The following is an 18,742-nucleotide window of genomic DNA, read 5'->3' as shown; positions in this document are numbered from 1 at the left end:
CCTGGCTCGCAGTCGGCGTTCCAATTCTTCCCAAAGGTGTTCAATGGGGTTGAGGTCAAGGCTCTGTGCAGGCCAGTCAAGTTCTTCCACACTGATCTCGACAAACCATTTCTGTGTGGACCTCGCTTTGTGCACGGAGGCACTGTCATGCTGGAACAGGAAACGGCATTCCTCGAACTGTTGCCACAAAGTTGGAAGCACAGAATCATCTAGAATGTCATTGTATGCTGTAGCGTTAAGATTTCCCTTTACTGGAACTAAGGGGCCTAGCCAGAACCATGAGAAACAGCCCCAGACCATTATTCCTCCTCCACCAAACTTTACAGTTGGCACTATGCATTGGGGCAGGTAGCGTTTGTCTGACATCTGCCAAACCCAGATTTGTCCATCGGACTGCCAGATGGTGAATCGTGGTTCATAACTCCAGAGAACGCATTTCCACTGCTCCAGATTCCAATGGCAGCAAGCTTTACACCACTCCAGCCGACGCTTGGCATTGTGCATGGTGGAAACCCATTTCAAGAAGCTCCCAACGAACAGTTATTGTGCTGACGTTGCTCCCAGAGGCAGTTTGGAACTCGGAAGTGAGTGTTGCAACCGAGGACAGACGATTTTTACACGCTATGGGCTTCAGTACTCGGCGGTCCCATTCTGTGAGCTTGTGTGGCCTACCACTTTGCGGCTGAGCTGTTGTTGCTCCTAGACGTTTCCACTTCACAATAATAGCACTTACAGTTGACCGTGGCAGCTCTAGCAAGGCAGAAATTTGACGAACTGACGGTGCCACGTTGAAAGTCACTGAGCTCTTCAGTAAGGCCATTCTACTGCCAGTGTTTGTCCATGAAGATTGCATGGTTGTGTGCTCGATTTTATATACCTGTCAGCAACGAGTGTGGCTGAAATAGCCGAATCCACTAATTTGAAGGGGTGCACAATATGATAGAAAACACAGGAAAAACATCATTCTGACTGCACTGGGCCATTAACTCATCAATATGCTTTTAAAAGACAGCTTATCGTCTATTCAAATGCCCAGATATTTGTAAGTAGGGACACAATCAATTTGGGCACACACAAGACAGAATAAAAGACAGACATGGGTCTAAACATAGGCTGTACCACACACACTCTCTCTCTCATGCAAAATACAACAACCACAAACACACTAACAAACACACACACGTACACACACACACCTTCTTTAGTCATCTGCCTGGGAGCCTTGTTATCTGAACAAGAGACCTGTCCTTGTCCAAACTAATGGATCTGTTCAACTGTCATGCTTTTCCAGACCCAGACAGTCTCTCAGGTCATAGCCTAGTAGTCTGACTTTGAAATCTTCTCAAAGAATATCTAGGATACGCCTAGTTACAAGGCTATACTGTACGTTCTATTCTGAAGTAGACTGAAATGGGGTGGCAGGTAGCCTAGCGGTTAAGGGCGTTGGGCCAGTAACTGAAAGGTTGCTGGTTTGAATCCCTGAGCTGACTAGGTGAAAAATCTGTCGATGTGTCCTTGAGCAAGGCACTTAAACCTAATTGCTCTTGTAAGTCACTCTGGATAAGAGCGTCTGCAAAATGACAACTGAGGAAGTACAAGCGGCAGAACAAGTCATTTTGCTGACCTACGGCTTCCTGAGACTTTGTGAACATTAGCTGGGGTCTGATAGTCACTGTCACTAGCCGACAACCACCCGGTTACTCATCCCTGCACCATAGAGTCTGCTGTCCTATGTACATACACATGGAACAATGGTCACATTAATAATGTTTACATACAGTTTTACCAATGTCATATGTACTATATATACTATATTCTAGTCAAGGCCATCCTATTCAACTATTGCTGTACATATACTATTCTATTCACGTATTCTTCAAATATACTACATATTCTATCCACATACATGTCCATAATGTCTATACATCCCATCCCATCACACACATACACTGCTCAAAAAAATAAAGGGAACACTTAAACAACGCAATGTAACTCCAAGTCAATCACACTTCTGTGAAATCAAAGCAACACTGATTGACAATACATTTCACATGCTGTTGTGCAAATGGAACAGACAACAGGTGGAAATTATTGGCAATTAGCAAGACACCCCCAATAAAGAAGTGGTTCTGCAGGTGGTGACCACAGACCACTTCTCAGTTCCTATGCTTCCTGGCTGATGTTTTGGTCACTTTTGAATGCTGGCGGTGCTTTCACTCTAGTGGTAGCATGAGACGGAGACTACAACCCACACAAGTGGCTCAGGTAGTGCAGCTCATCCAGGATGGCACATCAATGCGAGCTGTGGCAAGAAGGTTTGCTGTGTCTGTCAGCGTAGTGTCCAGAGCATGGAGGCGCTACCAGGAGACAGGCCAGTACATCATGAGATGTGGAGGAGGCCGTAGGAGGGCATCAACCCAGCAGCAGGACCGCTACCTCCGCCTTTGTGCAAGGAGGAGTAGGAGGAGCACTGCCAGAGCCCTGCAAAATGACCTCCAGCAGGCCACAAATGTGCATGTGTCTGCTCAAACGGTCAGAAACAGACTCCATGAGGGTGGTATGAGGGCCCGACGTCCACAGGTGGGGGTTGTGCTTACAGCCCAACACCGTGCAGGACGTTTGGCATTTGCCAGAGAACACCAAGATTGGCAAATTCGCCACTGGCGCCCTGTGCTCTTCACAGATGAAAGCAGGTTCACACTGAGAACATGTGACAGACGTGACAGAGTCTGGAGACGCCGTGGAGAACGTTCTGCTGCCTGCAACATCCTCCAGCATGACCGGTTTGGCGGTGGGTCAGTCATGGTGTGGGGTGGAATTTCTTTGGGGGGCCGCACAGCCCTCCATGTGCTCGCCAGAGGTAGCCTGACTGCCATTAGGTACCGAGATGAGATCCTCAGACCCCTTGTGAGACCATATGCTGGTGCGGTTGGCCCTGGGTTCCTCCTAATGCAAGACAACACTACTGAGCCTCATTTTGACTTGTTTTAAGGACATTACATCAAAGTTGGATCAGCCTGTAGTGTGGTTTTCCACTTTAATTTTGAGGGTGACTCCAAATCCAGAACCTCCATGGGTTGATAAATTTGATTTCCATGGATAATTTTTGTGTGATTTTGTTGTCAGCACATTCAACTATGTAAAGAAAAAAGTATTTAATAAGATTATTTCATTCATTCAGATCTAGGATGTGTTGTTTAAGTGTTCCCTTTATTTTTTTGAGCAGTGTGTATATATATATATATACATACAGTTGAAGTCGGAAGTTTACAGACACTTAGGTTGGAGTCATTAAAACTTGTTTTTCAACCACTCCAAAAATGTCTTGTTAACAAACTATAGTTTTGGCAAGTCGGTTAGGACATCTACTTTGTGCAATTTTTCCAACAATTGTTTACAGAAAGATTATTTCACTTATAATTCACTGTATCACAATTCCAGTGGGTCAGAAGTTTACATACACTAAGTTTTACTGTGCCTTTAAACAGGTTGGAAAATTCCAGAAAATGATGTCATGGCTTTAGAAGCTTCTGATAGGCTAATTGACATCATTTTAGTCAATAGGAGGTGTACCTGTGGATGTATTTCAAGGTCTACCTTCAAACTCAGTGCCTCTTTGCTTGACATCATGGGACAATTAAAAGAAATCAGCCAAGACCTCAGAAAAAAAATTGTAGACCTCCCCAAGTCTGGTTCATTCTTGGGAGCAATTTCCAAATGCCTGAAGGTACCACGTTCATCTGTACAAACAATAGTACGCAAGTATAAACACCATGGGACCACGCAGCCGTCATACCGCTCAGGAAGGAGACGCGTTCTGTCTCCTAGAGATGAATGTACTTCGGTGCAAAAAGTGCAAATCAATCCCAGAACCACAGCAAAGGACCTTGTGAAGATTCTGGAGGAAACAGGTACAAAAGTATCTATATCCACAGTAAAACAAGTCCTATATCGACATTACCTGAAAGGCCGCTCAGCAAGGAAGAAGCCACTACTCCAAAACCGCCATAAAAAAGCCAGACTACGGTTTGCAACTGCACACAGAGACAAAGATCGTACTTTTTGGAGAAATGTCCTCTGGTCTGATGAAACAAAAATAGAACTGTTTGGCCATAATGACCATCGTTATGTTTGGAGGAAAAAAGGGGCAGGCTTGCAAGCTGAAGAACACCATCCCAACCATGAAGCACGGGGGAGGCAGCATCATGCTGTGGGGGTGCTTTGCTGCAGGAGGGACTGGTGCACTTCACAAAATAGATGTGGATATATATTGAATCTCAAGACATCAGTCAGGAAGTTAAAGCTTGGTCGCAAATGGGTCTTCCAAATGGACAATGACCCCAAGCATACTTCCAATGTTGTGGCAAAATGGCTTAAGGACAACAAAGTCAAGGTATTGGAGTGGCCATCACAAAGCCCTGACCTCAATTCTATAGAAGATTTGTGGGCAGAAATTAAAAAGCGTGTGCGAGCAAGGAAGCCTAGAAACCTGACTCAGTTACACCAGCTCTGTCAGGAGGAATGGGCTTCAAAATTCACCCAACTTATTGTGGGAAGCTTGTGGAAGGCTACCCAAAACGTTTGACCCAAGTTAAACAATTTAAAGGCAATGCTACCAAATACTAATTGAGTGTATGTCACGGTTTCGGCCGAGACTGCTCCTCCTCCTGGTTCGGGCAGGCTTCGGCGTTCGCCGTCCCCGGAGTACTAGCTGCCACCGCTCTATGTTTCGTCATTTGATTGCTTTTGTCTGCCTGTTACACCTGTGTCCATTTGTGTGTTGATTACGTGTCTTATAAGTTCCTTGTTTTGCACTAGAATGATTGTGTGTTGTTATGACTGCCACTGTGTCGGAGCTACGTGTTTGCACCCTGTTTGTTTTGTGTTTAGTGTTTATGCGTGTGCGTAATTTTCCCTCGCCTCTTGGTGTATTTTGAGGTCGGGGTTTTTTCTCGTAACATTAGACTATTAAAGTCTGTTGGACTTAACCTCTGTGTCCTGCGCCTGACTCCTCCACCACATCCACATCGGTTCTAGTGACAGAACAACACACCACCATGGAGTCAGCAGGAACAGCGGCGGCACCCGAATCCCTGGAAGACCGGATCAACTACCAGGACACCATGATCCGGCAACTCGGGGCCGCCATGGACGAGGTGTCCAACACTCTGCGCCGATAGTGAATCGAGAGGTGCCCACGCACTCTTACAACATCCCATCACCAACGGCCAGTCCTCCTCTCTCAGCACCGGAACCCAGTGGCATTTGGCTCTCGCTCCCGAGGGCATATGACGGTTCTGCAGCCGGGTGTCAGGGATTCCTCCTGCAGGTGGAACTTTACCTTGCCACCATACACCCAGCGCCCTCGGGATACGAGAGCGTCTCCGCCCTCATCTCCTGTCTATCCGGCAAGGCGTTGGAGTGGGCCAACGCCGAATGGAGGGGAATAGACGCCGCAACCATCACCTACGCGGAGTTCTCCCGCGGCTTCAGGGCTGTCTTCGATCATCCATCTGAGGGGAAAGCGGCGGGAGAGCGTCTATTCCACCTCCGACAGGGGAAGAGGAGCGCACAGGAGTTCGCACTGGAGTTCCGGACACTAGCGGCGGATGCGGGGTGGATGAGAGGGCCCTCATCGACCACTACCGGTGTAGCCTACGAGAGGACGTTCGTCGTGAGCTGGCCTGCAGGGACACCAACCTGTCGTTCGACCAGTTGGTGGACATTTCCACCCGTCTAGACACCCTGCTGGCTACCCGCGGACGTCCCGAGTGGGGGTCGTCCATTCCACCCTCCTGTGCGTTCTACTCCAAGAAGCTCAGCTCGGCGGAGCGCAACTATGATGTTGGGGACAGGGAGCTGTTAGCCGTAGTCCAGGCCCTAAAGGTGTGGAGGCATTGGCTTGAGGGGGCTCAACACCCTTTCCTCATTCTGACTGATCACCGTAACCTGGAGTACATCCGGGCAGCTAGGAGATTGAACCCTCGTCAGGCTAGGTGGAACATGTTCCTAACCCGGTTTGTTTTTAAGATCACATACATCCCTGGGTCCCAGAATGGTAAGGCAGACGCCCTGTCCCGGCGGTATGACACAGAGGAGAGGTCCAACGAGCCTACTTCCATATTGCCGGAGTCTTGTTTGGTGGCTCCGGTGGTATGGGAGGTCGATGCGGAAATCGAGCGGGCACTGCGTACCGACCCTACTCCCCCCGAGTGTCCTGTGGGGCGGACGTACGTTCCGCTCGAGATTCGTGATCAACTTATTTATTGGGCTCATACATCACCCTCCTCTGGACATCCAGGTATTGGCCGGACCGTGCACTGTCTTAGCATGAAATACTGGTGGCCAACGTTAGCTAGGGATGTGAGGGTTTATGTCTCCTCCTGCTCGGTGTGTGCCCAGTGTAAGGCGCCTAGACATTTGCCCAGGGGTAAGCTACATCCCCTGCCCGTTCCACAACGACCATGGTCCCACCTATCGGTGGATTTCAGTAACCGACCTACCCCCTCCCAGGGGAATACCACCATTTTGGTCGTTGTGGATCGGTTTTCCAAGGCCTGTCGTCTACTTCCCATGCCGGGTCTCCCTACTGCCCTACAAACCGCTGAGGCCCTATTTACCCATGTGTTCCGGCACTATGGGGTCCCCGAGGATATAGTGTCTGACCGAGGTCCCCAGTTCACCTCCAGAGTTTGGGGGGCGTTCATGGAACGGTTGGGGGTCTCGGTAAGCCTTACCTCGGGGTACCACCCAGAGAACAATGGGCAGGTGGAACGTGTCAACCAGGATGTGGGTAGGTTTTTGAGGTCCTATTGCCGGGACCGGCCGGAGGAGTGGTCTAGGTTCATCCCCTGGGCAGAGATGGCCCAGAACTCTCTCCGCCACTCCTCCACCAATTTAACACCTTTCCAGTGTGTTTTAGGTTATCAGCCGGTCCTGGCACCATGGCATGAGAGCCAGATCGAGGCCCCTGCGGTGGACGAGTGGATTCGGCGCTCGGAGGAGACGTGGGGACGCTGCCCATGTCCATCTGCAGCGTGCCATCCGTCAACAAAAGGCGGCGCCGATCGCCACCGCAGTGAGGGACCGTGTACGCACCGGGAGATCGAGTCTGGCTCTCGACTCGAAACCTGCCCCTCCGCCTGCCCTGCCGGAAGCTGGGTCGGCGGTTTGTGGGGCCCTTCAAAGTCCTGAGAAGATTGAACGAGGTGTGTTACAGGTTACAACTGCCTATAGAGTATAAAAATATTAACCCCTCGTTCCATGTGTCTCTTCTCAGGCGGTGGTAGCTGGCCCACTCCAAGAAGATGAGATAGGAGAGACCCCTCCGCCCCCTTTGGACATCGAGGGGGCCCCGGCGTACAGGGTCCGGACCATCTTGGACTCGAGGCGCCGGATGAGTGGTCTCCAGTATCTGGTGGAGTGGGAGGGGTACGGTCCGGAGGAACGGTGCTGGGTGCCCAGGAGGGACATACTCGATCCATCCCTCCTGACTGAGTTTCACCGTGTGCATCCCACGCGCCCGGGTCCGCGTCCTCCTGGCCGTCGCCGGGGTCGGCGCACGGCTGGAGCCGCGCGTCAAGGGGGGGGTACTGTCACGGTTTCGGCCGAGACTGCTCCTCCTCCTGGTTCGGGCAGGCTTCGGCGTTCGCCGTCCCCGGAGTACTAGCTGCCACCGCTCTATGTTTCGTCATTTGATTGCTTTTGTCTGCCTGTTACACCTGTGTCCATTTGTGTGTTGATTACGTGTCTTATAAGTTCCTTGTTTTGCACTAGAATGATTGTGTGTTGTTATGACTGCCACTGTGTCGGAGCTACGTGTTTGCACCCTGTTTGTTTTGTGTTTAGTGTTTACGCGTGTGCGTAATTTTCCCTCGCCTCTTGGTGTATTTTGAGGTCGGGGTTTTTTCTCGTAACATTAGACTATTAAAGTCTGTTGGACTTAACCTCTGTGTCCTGCGCCTGACTCCTCCACCACATCCACATCGGTTCTAGTGACAGTGTATGTAAACTTCTGACCCACTGGGAATGTGATGAAAGAAATAAAAGCTGAAAGAAATCATTCTCTCTACTATTATTCTGACATTTCACATTCTTAAAATAAAGTGGTGATCCTAACTAACCTAAAACAAGAAATGTTTACTAGGATTAAATGTCAGGAATTGTGAAAAACTGAATTTAAATGTATTTGGCTAAGGTGTATGTAAACTTCCGACTTCTCCTGAGTGGCGCAGTGGTCTAGCTGTGCCACTAGAGATCCTGGTTCGAATCCAGACTCTGTTGTAGCCGGCAGCGACCGGGAGACCCATGGGGCGGCACACAATTGGCCCAGTGTCGTCGAGGGTAGGGGAGGGAATGGCAGGCAGGGATGTAGCTCAGTTGGTAGAGCATGGCGTTTGCAACGACAGGGTTGTGGGTTCGTTTCCCACGTGGGGCCAGTATGAAAAATAATGTATGCACTAACTGTAAGTCGCTCTGGATAAGAGCGTCTGCTAAATGTAATATACAGTGGGGAGAACAAGTATTTGATACACTGCTGATTTTGCAGGTTTTCCTACTTACAAAGCATGTAGAGGTCTTTTAATTTATATCATAGGTACACTTCAACTGTGAGAGACGGAATCTAAAACAAAAATCCAGAAAATCACATCGTATGATTTTTAAGTAATTAATGTGCATTTTATTGCATGACATAAGTATTTGATACATCAGAAAAGCAGAACTTAATATTTGGTACAGAAACCTTTGTTTGCAATTACAGAGATCATACGTTTCCTGTAGGTCTTGACCGGGTTTGCACACACTGCAGCAGGGATTTTGGCCCACTCCTCCATACAGACCTTCTCCAGATCCTTCAGGTTTCAGGGCTGTCGCTGGGCAATACAGACTTTCAGCTCCCTCCAAAGATGTTCTATTGGGTTCAGGTCTGGAGACTGGCTAGGCCACTCCAGGACCTTGAGATGCTTCTTATGGAGCCACCCCTTCATTGCCCTGGCTGTGTGTTTCGGGTCGTTGTCATGCTGGAAGACCCAGCCACGACCCATCTTCAATGCTCTTACTGAGGGAAGGAGGTTGTTGGCCAAGATCTCGCGATACATGGCCCCATCCATCCTCCCCTCAATACGGTGCAGTCGTCCTGTCCCCTTTGCAGAAAAGCATCCCCAAAGAATGATGTTTCCACCTCCATGCTTCACGGTTGGGATGGTGTTTTGGGGGTTGTACTCGTCCTTCTTCTTCCTCCAAACACGGCGAGTGGAGTTTAGACCAAAAAGCTCTATTTTTGTATCATCAGACCACATGACCTTCTCCCATTCCTCCTCTGGATCATCCAGATGGTCATTGGCAAACTTCAGACGGGCCTGGACATGCGCTGGCTTGAGCAGGGGGACCTTGCGTGCGCTGCAGGATTTTAATCCATGACGGCGTAGTGTGTTACTAATGGTTTTCTTTGAGACTGTGGTCCCAGCTCTCTTCAGGTCATTGACCAGGTCCTGCCGTGTAGTTCTGGGCTGATCCCTCACCTTCCTCATGATCATTGATGCCCCACGAGGTGAGATCTTGCATGGAGCCCCAGACCGAGGGTGATTGACCGTCATCTTGAACTTCTTCCATTTTCTAATAATTGCGCCAACAGTTGTTGCCTTCTCACCAAGCTGCTTGCCTATTGTCCTGTAGCCCATCCCAGCCTTGTGCAGGTCTATAATTTTATCCCTGATGTCCTTACACAGCTCTCTGGTCTTGGCCATTGTGGAGAGGTTGGAGTCTGTTTGATTGAGTGTGTGGACAGGTGAATTTTATACAGGTAACGAGTTCAAACAGGTGCAGTTAATACAGGTAATGAGTGGAGAACAGGAGGGCTTCTTAAAGAAAAACTAACAGGTCTGTGAGAGCCGGAATTCGTACTGATAGGTAGGTGATCAAATACTTATTTCTTAAAAATCATACAATGTGATTTTCTGGATTTTTGTTTTAGATTCCGTCTCTCACAGTTGAAGTGTACCTATGATAAAATGTACAGACCTCTACATGCTTTGTAAGTAGAAAAACCTGCAAAATCAGCAGTATATCAAATACTTGTTCTCCCCACTGTATATATATATACATATTTATAAACTGGGTGGTTCAAGTTCTGAAAGCTGATTGACTGACAGCTGTGGTATATCAGACTGTATAACACGGGTATGCAAATCGTTTATTTTTACTGCTCTAATTACGTTGATAACCACTTTATAATAGCAATAAGGCACCTCGGGGGTTTGTGGTATATGGCCAATATACCACGGCTAAGGGCTATATCCAGGCACTCCTCATTGCTTAAGAACAGCCCTTAGCCGTGGTATATTGGCCATATACCACAACCCCTCTGGCCTTATTGCTTAAACATATACTGTATACATATATACATACATATATATACAGTACCAGTCAAAAGTTTGGACACACCTACCCATTCCAGGGTTTTTCATTATTTTTTACTATTTTCTACGTTGTAGAATAATAGTGAAGACATCAAAACTATGAAATAACACACGGAATCATGAATTAATCACAAAAGTGTTAACAACTCAAAATACATTTTATATTTGAGATTCTTCAAAGTAACCACCCTTTGCATTGATGACAGCTTTGCACACTCTTGGCATTCTCTCAACCAGCTTCAAGAGGTAGTCACCTGGAATGCATTCTAATTAACAGGTGTGCCTTGTTAAAAGTTAATTTGTGGAATTTCTTTCCTTAATGCATTTGAGCCAATCAGTTGTGTTGCGACAAGGTAGGGGTGGTATACAGAAGATAGCCCTATTTGGTAAAAGACCAACTCTATATTATGGCAAGAACAGCTCAAATAAGCAAAGAGAAACGACAGTCCATCATTACTTTAAGAAATGAAGGTCAGTCAATACGGAACATTTCAAGAACTTTTAAAGTTTCTTCAAGTGCAGTCGCAAAAACCATGAAGTGCTATGATGAAACTGGCTCTCATGAGGACCGCCACAGGAAAGGAAGACCCAGAGTTACCTCTGCTGCAGAGGATAAGTTCATTAGAGTTACCAGCCTCAAAAATTACTGCCCAAATAAATGCTTCACCGAGAGTTCAAGTAACAGACACATCTCAACATCAACTGTTCAGAGGAGACTGCATGAAATCAGGCCTTCATGGTCAAATTGCTGGAAAGAAACCACTACTAAAGGACACCAATAAAAAGAAGAGAATTGCTTGGGCCAAGAAACACGAGCAATGGACATTAGACTGATGGAAATCTGTCCTTTGGTCTGATGAGACCAAATATAAGATTTTTGGTACCAACCGCCAGGTCTTAGTGAGACGCAGAGTAGGTGAACGGATGATCTCCGCATGTGTGGTTCCCACTGTGACGCATGGAGGAGGAGTTGTGATGGTGTGGGGGTACTTTTCTGGTGAAACTGTCAGTGATTTATTTAGAATTCAAGGCACACATAACCAGCATGGCTACCACAGCATTCTGTAGCGACACACCATCCCATCTGGTTTGCGCTTAGTGGGACTATCATTTGTTTATCAACAGGACAATGACCCAACACACCTCCAGGCTGTGTAAGGACTATTTGACCAATAAGGAGAGTGATGGAGTGCTGCATTAGATGACCTTGCCTCCACAATCACCCGACCTCAACCCAATTGAGATGGTTTGGGATGAGTTGGACTGCAGAGTGAAGGAAAAGCAGCCAACAAGTGCTCAGCATATGTGGGAACTCCTTCAAGACTGTTGGAAAAGCTTTCCAGGTGAAGCTGGTTGAGAGAATGCCAAGAGTGTGCAAAGCTGTCATCAAGGCAAAGGGTGGCTACTTTGAAGAATCTCAAATATAAAATGTATTTTGATTTGTTTAACACTTGTTTTGTTACTACATGATTCCATATGTGTTATTTCATAGTTCTGATGTCTTCAGTAATATTCTACAATGTAGAGAATAGTAAAAATAAAGAAAAACCTTGGAATGAGTAGGTGTGTCGATGCACAGATCTGGGGAAGGGTACCAAAAAAGTTCTGCAGCATTGAAGGTCCCCAAGAACACAGTGGCCTCCATCATTCTTAAATGGAAAAAGTTTGGAACCACCAAGACTCTTCCTAGCGCTGGCCGCCCGGCCAAACTGAGCAATCGGGGGAAGGGCCTTGGTCAGGGAGGTGACAGAGAATCAGATGTTCACTCTGACAGAGCTCCAGAGTTCCTCTGTGGAGATGGGAGAACCTTCCAGACGGACAACCATCTCTGCAGCACTCCACCAATCAGGCCTTTATGGTAGAGTAGCCAGATGGAAGCCACTCTTCAGTAGAAGGCACATGACAGCCCGCTTGGAATTTGCCAAAAGGCACCTAAAGTACTCAGACCATGAAAAACAAAATTCTCTGGTCGGATGAAACCAAGATTGAACTCTTTGGCCTGAATGCCAAGCGTCAGCGTCACGTCTCGAGGAAACATTGCACCATCTCTACGGTGAAGCATGGTGGTGGCAGCATCATGCTGTGGGGATGTTTTTCAGCGTCAGGGACTGGGAGACTAGTCAGGATCGAGGAAAAGATGAACGGAGCAAAGTACAAAGACATCCTTGACGTAAACATGCTCCAGAGCGCTCAGGACCTCAGTCTGGGGCGTAGCTTCACCTTCCAACAGGACAATGACCCTAAGAACACAGCCAAGACAATACAGGAGTGGTTTCAGGACAAGTCTCTGAATGTCCTTGAGTGGCCCAGCCAGAGCCCGGACTCTGGAGAGACCTGAAAATAGCTGTGCAGCAACGCTCCGCATCCAACCTGACATAGCTTGAGAGGATCTGCAGAGAACAATGGGAGAATCTCTCCAAATACAGGTGTGCCAAGCTTGTAGCGTCATTCCCAATAAGACTCAGGCTGTAATCACTGCCAAAAGTGCTTCAACAAAGTACTGAGTAAAGGGTCTGAATACTTATGTAAATGTGATATTTCCGGGTTGTATTTTTTATATACACATTTGCAACAATTTCTAAAAACCTGTTTTTGTTTTGTCATTATGGATTATTGTGTGTAGATTGATGAGGTAAAAAACAATGTAATCCATTTTAGAATAAGGCTGTAACGTAAGAAAATGTGGAAAAATTGAAGGGGTCTGAATACTTTCCGAATGCACTGTAGAATCCCTATTAATACAATAGGATATCTTTGGGCCTAGTCGTAAATATTTGCCATTTAACGTTTAAAATATATGACCTTTTATTGTGGCATAAACACAACTAGTTATGATGTTTTCATCTGACTGTCAAACAATCATTAGGCTAACTGCGCACGTTCATCCACTCGCAACATATTTCCAGCCGCCGAAAAACAGGGGTGAATAGAAATAGACATCTTTTATAGAAAACACCAAGAAGTGTAATGACATTTGGCGATTGTCATTAGGCCAGAATGTATGTGTCCACTGCTGTCCACACGCGTCTCGGTGTCGGCCGCTTGTCGAACCACATCACATTTTGGAGCGTAGGTTATACCACCCGTTACAGCGGGTGATTTGGACGGAGTCAGGCGCAGAATAATGGTTTATTCGGCCAATACAGCGGTTCGCAGCAATGCGTAAAACAACTACAGTGCGACTTAACGGCGCACTGGGGAAAACAAAACACACAGGTGAATATCCCGGCGATAAAGTACATAATGCTCCATCCACCAAGCTGTCGACACCTCCACATGAAACAATCACACACAAAGACATGGGGGTGCAAAGGGAATAATTATACAGGGACTGATGAGGGGATATGAACCAGGTGTGTTTAAAAAAGGCGGGTGGCGGTGTTTAAAAAAGGCGGATGGCTAGAAGGCGGGTGACGACAAATGCTGAAGCCTGCCCGAACAAGGAGAGGAGGCAGCTTTTGAGGAAGTGGTGACACCCGTTTTCAAGTCCATTCGCAAATTTTTCATGCCTCTGACATGTGGAATTGATAAAAAGTGGTGTAATAGCCTACAGTTTTCATGACATTTTGTTTTAATTATTATGATAGGCTCATGTTTTACTGGTAAGGCGTACCCCCACTATTTATTTTGCTGACTGTACCACTTTACTTTCATCCCTGATTATGTTGTGTATTGGTGATTAAATCAATATTCTTAAACCAAAGAGTATTGTCTGCCAGTGTGAGTGTTACTACAGTCGAGGGATCATGCAGTGAATCTGCCAACCTTTGTAGGCCTGTGTTGTTCAAGGTTGACTGAGATGATGAGAGTAGAATGATAATTACAAGGTTGCTGGGGTTCTAATTCTAAATGAATGAAAACATAAACATAGAGAAGGAGTATGAGAAGTTCAGACAGTGTGAGAGATCGGATGGGGTAAACTTGGGACATAGCAGGCAGCCTACTCCAGGCCAGAGAGATACTGAATATAAAAACATAAAAACAAGCCCACAGAAAGAATCAATAACTACAGCTGCTCTCCAAAACGTGGCTGAAACTGAGTGAGAGAAAACATGATTTCTGCGCCCAAATGTGTGTATTTGTGCATGAGTGTCTCTGTCATTTGTCAAGTGATCATTTGTCAGATGAAGGGGAGGTGGCCCCAGTGACATGTCTCTCTCTCTCTCTGTCTCTCTCCACACACACACACACACACACACACACACACACACACACACACACACAGAGGAGTTAAATTCTATCACCTGACCTCACACACACACTTCCATTGTAAGAGCCCCCATCAGCCACTGCTGTCACAGACAAGGTAACCAAACTTGGTAAAGGTAGTGAACAAGGTAAATAACTTGTTTACTGACAAGGTAAACAAACAAATCAATGTAAACAAAACCACCTACATCATGTCACCCTCACTACTTTCCCTCCCTGTGACCCTGGCTTCGTCCCAAATGAGCCCTCTAGGCCCTGGTCAAAAGTAGTGCATAGGGGATAGGGTGCCATTTGGGATTCAGCCCCCATATCCAAACAAACCTTTCTTGAACTCCTCCAACATGGAATCCAGCTTGGTGTCATGGAACACGAAGTGGACCGGGTGGTTGTAGAACTTGGTGATAGTCTTCAGCGTCGTACAGTCATCCGGGTCAACGAAAGCCAAGTCCTTGACGAACATGATATCCACAATGTTCGACCGCTCGTGCTCGAACACTGGTATGCGCGTGTACCCGCTCTCCATGATCTCTGACATGGTGTTGAAGTCCAGCACGGCGTCGCTGTGGATCATGAAGGAGTTACTGATCGGTGTCATGACATCTTGAACGGTTTTGGTCCTGAGCTCGAGCGCACCTTGGATCATGTTTAGCTCCTCTTTGACCAGGTCATTGTATGGTTCCGTTACTCTCAGCATCTCCACTAGTTTCTCCCGGTTGTACACAGTACCGATCTCCTGGCCCAGGACACAGTCCAGGAGTTTACTGATGGGCCATGACAGGGGGAAGGTGACCAACATGAAGAACTTGGTCGCCGTGATGGTGTTAGCTCCTACAGCCAACCCGTGACGAGAGCACAGAGCCTGGGGGCACAATCTCCCCAAATATGACAATACTTATAGTGGAGGCGACCACAGCACCCAGGCCTGACCCTATCAAGTCCTCCAGAAGGATAGTGAGGCGTTGTGTTGACAAGCACATTACCCAGGAGCAACGAGCATAGCAGATAGTTCCCTTTCCTCCGAATGGGCTCGATCTTGCTGGCATACCTCTTCTCCTTCTCGGTACCGCAGCTCTGGACTATCCGGAGCTCCATAGGATCCAGGGCCATGAGTCCCAGGTTAAGCCCGCTGAACATACCTGACAGTACCAGCAGGCAGCAGATGAGGATGCACTGGAACCACATAGGAAGCATGGACTTCTTCTCCTCCACCACCCGCAGCCTCCCGTCATCCTCACCCAACAGGTACCACTTGCCATCCTGGCTTTCCCGGACGCATAGCCCATACTCCTTCTGGGGCTCGCTCTTCCGGAGAGGCTTGATTTTCAAACTCAGAACCCCCCAGGTTCGGAGGTGGCTCACGTTCATGCCACCCCTGATAACGATATCTTTGCTATAGTCGGCACAAGTCCTGTTAAAAGGAGCATTGTTGCTGGTAACATCACCTTCCTCATGTTCATGGTCGGTGAATCTGATCTGTGACGAGGTGTCAGGAAGAATCTGCAGCCCGTAGAACCTCAGGAAGATGTTGCTCTCTTCTGTTACCTGAATCACCCCCGTCATTGGTGGTCGTGGCCGGCTTGTCACTCCTCTCCAGCCGCATGCCGAAGATCCGGGTGGGACTACCAGTCTCGGGACCCCGTCTCAGCTCCTGTGCCCACCGTACACCATAGGAAAACTATTAAAGTTAGTGTATACCCCTGCCAGACACTCCAGTCTGTCGCCATGTCTGTTTCACTCTGTGCTAACTGAGAGCTGACATCACCTACTCATTCTGCACAGCCGCCCGTCATTAACATAATTCTGCTGCGCATCCAATCCGCATCAGAGACGTCATGTAATGAGATTGAGCGAGCCCCTCTGCGCTTGTTTTTTTTAAGAGACAATCAGCAGTTGAAACAATAACAAAGAGTTTTCCCCGCCCCTGTTTCAGTAAGGGGTTTGGGGCTGTAGAAGTATACCCACTTTCAAATTCATAGACAGAGATATGGATGCAAGGACTGACACTCCATGATATCAAAATTATAATTTTAACCATGTTTTGAGGCTATATAGTTTGTTTGTTTACATTTACTTTGTTTGCAAACATTTGAGTAAAAAAGGCTTATATTTGGGGTTCTGATGGGGTATGACAGTTGAACTAAGCTCGTGAGGCATTTATAAGTTATATTCTTCAAGAGTCAATGGGTACATATCATTAATTTATAAGCCTAAAAATGAGTGTAGCACTGGGCACACACAGGTTGAATCAATGTTGTTTCCACGTCATTTCAATTAAATTACCAACGTGGAAATTGAAGCAATGTGGAATAGACGTTGAATTGATGTCTGTGCCCAGTGGGGCAGATAGCCCCTTCAAGGTGGGTAGAATTGTTATTTTTTTTAGATGGACTACAGGGTATCAAAAACATTTTTGGCATGTTTTGCTTGTTGTTTTATCACACACTGTGTACTTTTAGTCTGCACATGCTCCTATGCAGCCCACTGAACCCCCACCTGCTTGGTAAACAGTACACCATTACAAAAATAACCCCCTGTGATTGAACAGTGATGAGATAATTTCAGTATTGGGGTATAAAATGTATTTCAAACTGAGTGCCCTCTAACCTGCAATATATTTTCAAACATTTGAAAATAGGCTCGTTTTACCAACATGTGGGGGCTCATATTGATAGGACATTGACAACTAGTACCTGTACTGCATTGTCAATGCAGATACCCATCTTGTTATGAGGGACTGGCAGCAGGGCATTGTATGGCCTATTATATGCCTGGTGCTTTTGGCATCTGCCACTGTTACCCAGATCATGACCTGCTTTGGTGGTCAACACTGTACACAACTGGGATTTCTTGGAAATGAGCTTTCATGGAGTTTTCAGCGTCGGGACAAAATAGATGCTAGAATAGATCCTGGTCCCTGTATGGTGTGAGATGAAAATAATTTTAACCTTTTACAACTCCCCTATTTCCATCCTGTGTGTGGAGTATTGTGGCTAATAGCTCAGTGTTAGTTCGCCCCCTAGTGTACAAACCACAGAAAGGCACCACAGGTTCTCTTGGACAGAGTTGGGGTCCATTCCTGTAGTCAGTTGAATGTATAACTTCATTCTAAATGGACTAGTTTATTTTATTTTGAACGTTCACACCATTACCAAATGAAAAAACACAGACAGTGTAAGCCTAGAGTTGTTACAGCAGAGACATATGTGGAGGTGATGACCATATGTATGTATGTATGAATGTTCACTGTATCGGAAAACAATTGGCCACATTTTTTTTTTTACTTTCTGTGACCAAAAATTTGCTCAATTAACTTATAGTCTGTAAATATTAGGATATATTACAACCTGCCACTAGACAGTCTGTTTTTGTGCTGTAAGGGACAAATTATGTCTTGACAAACCACCCACTGGGCATAGATGTCAGTTCAACACCTAGTTTTGATTTACATTCGGTTGAGTTGTGAACTAATGTGAATTCAACGTGAAATCAACAACAAATGTCACCTTGTCATTGGATTTAGAATAAAAATGTGGTGTAAAAAATTACGAAATGTTAATGACTTTGAAAATCCAATCAGTTTTCCACGTTGATTCAACGTCATCACATATATATTTCTCTTTGAAATCAAATACAATTTTATTTGTCACATGCGCCGAATACAACAGGTGTAGACTTTGCCGTGAAATGCTTACTTATGAGCCCTTTCCCAACAATGCAGAGTTAAAAGTAAGAAAAGACTAGAAAAAAAGAAAAAAAAGAGAAATAGTAACACAATAAAATAAAATAAACAACTATGTATTGAACATTCATATTGCAATGTACAGCCTTACCTATGGATCTTGGGTCCATGAATTGGGGTATCAGCCTACGATGGCACCCACAGATTACAATTCTGAAGAGTTTACACAAATATTAGCGTTGTAGCACTTATATTCAGAGTTGTAATCTGTGGATGTCACTGAGTAGGCTGATACCCCAATTCATGGACCTAAAATCCAGGGGTGCAACTTGGGGGGGGACATAATTATTAATATATATATTTTTTTATCCTTTCCGATAAACACTCCAAACCGCCTACCCGACCGCTTGGAGGCGTCCGTATTGTCCTAAAGCAC

At 46.4% G+C, this 18,742-nt stretch overlaps 1 pseudogene; it reads right to left on the bottom strand.

Annotated features, from left to right (window-relative positions):
• Positions 1–16,227, bottom strand: part of LOC121584243 — a 43,586-nt pseudogene extending 27,359 nt beyond the window's left edge.
• Between the last annotated feature and the right edge of the window lie 2,515 nt (positions 16,228–18,742).

This window comes from Coregonus clupeaformis, chromosome 16 (genome assembly GCF_020615455.1).
Source record: "Coregonus clupeaformis isolate EN_2021a chromosome 16, ASM2061545v1, whole genome shotgun sequence".
Lineage (NCBI taxonomy): Eukaryota > Metazoa > Chordata > Actinopteri > Salmoniformes > Salmonidae > Coregonus > Coregonus clupeaformis.
This window is presented reverse-complemented; position numbering and strand designations above follow the sequence as displayed.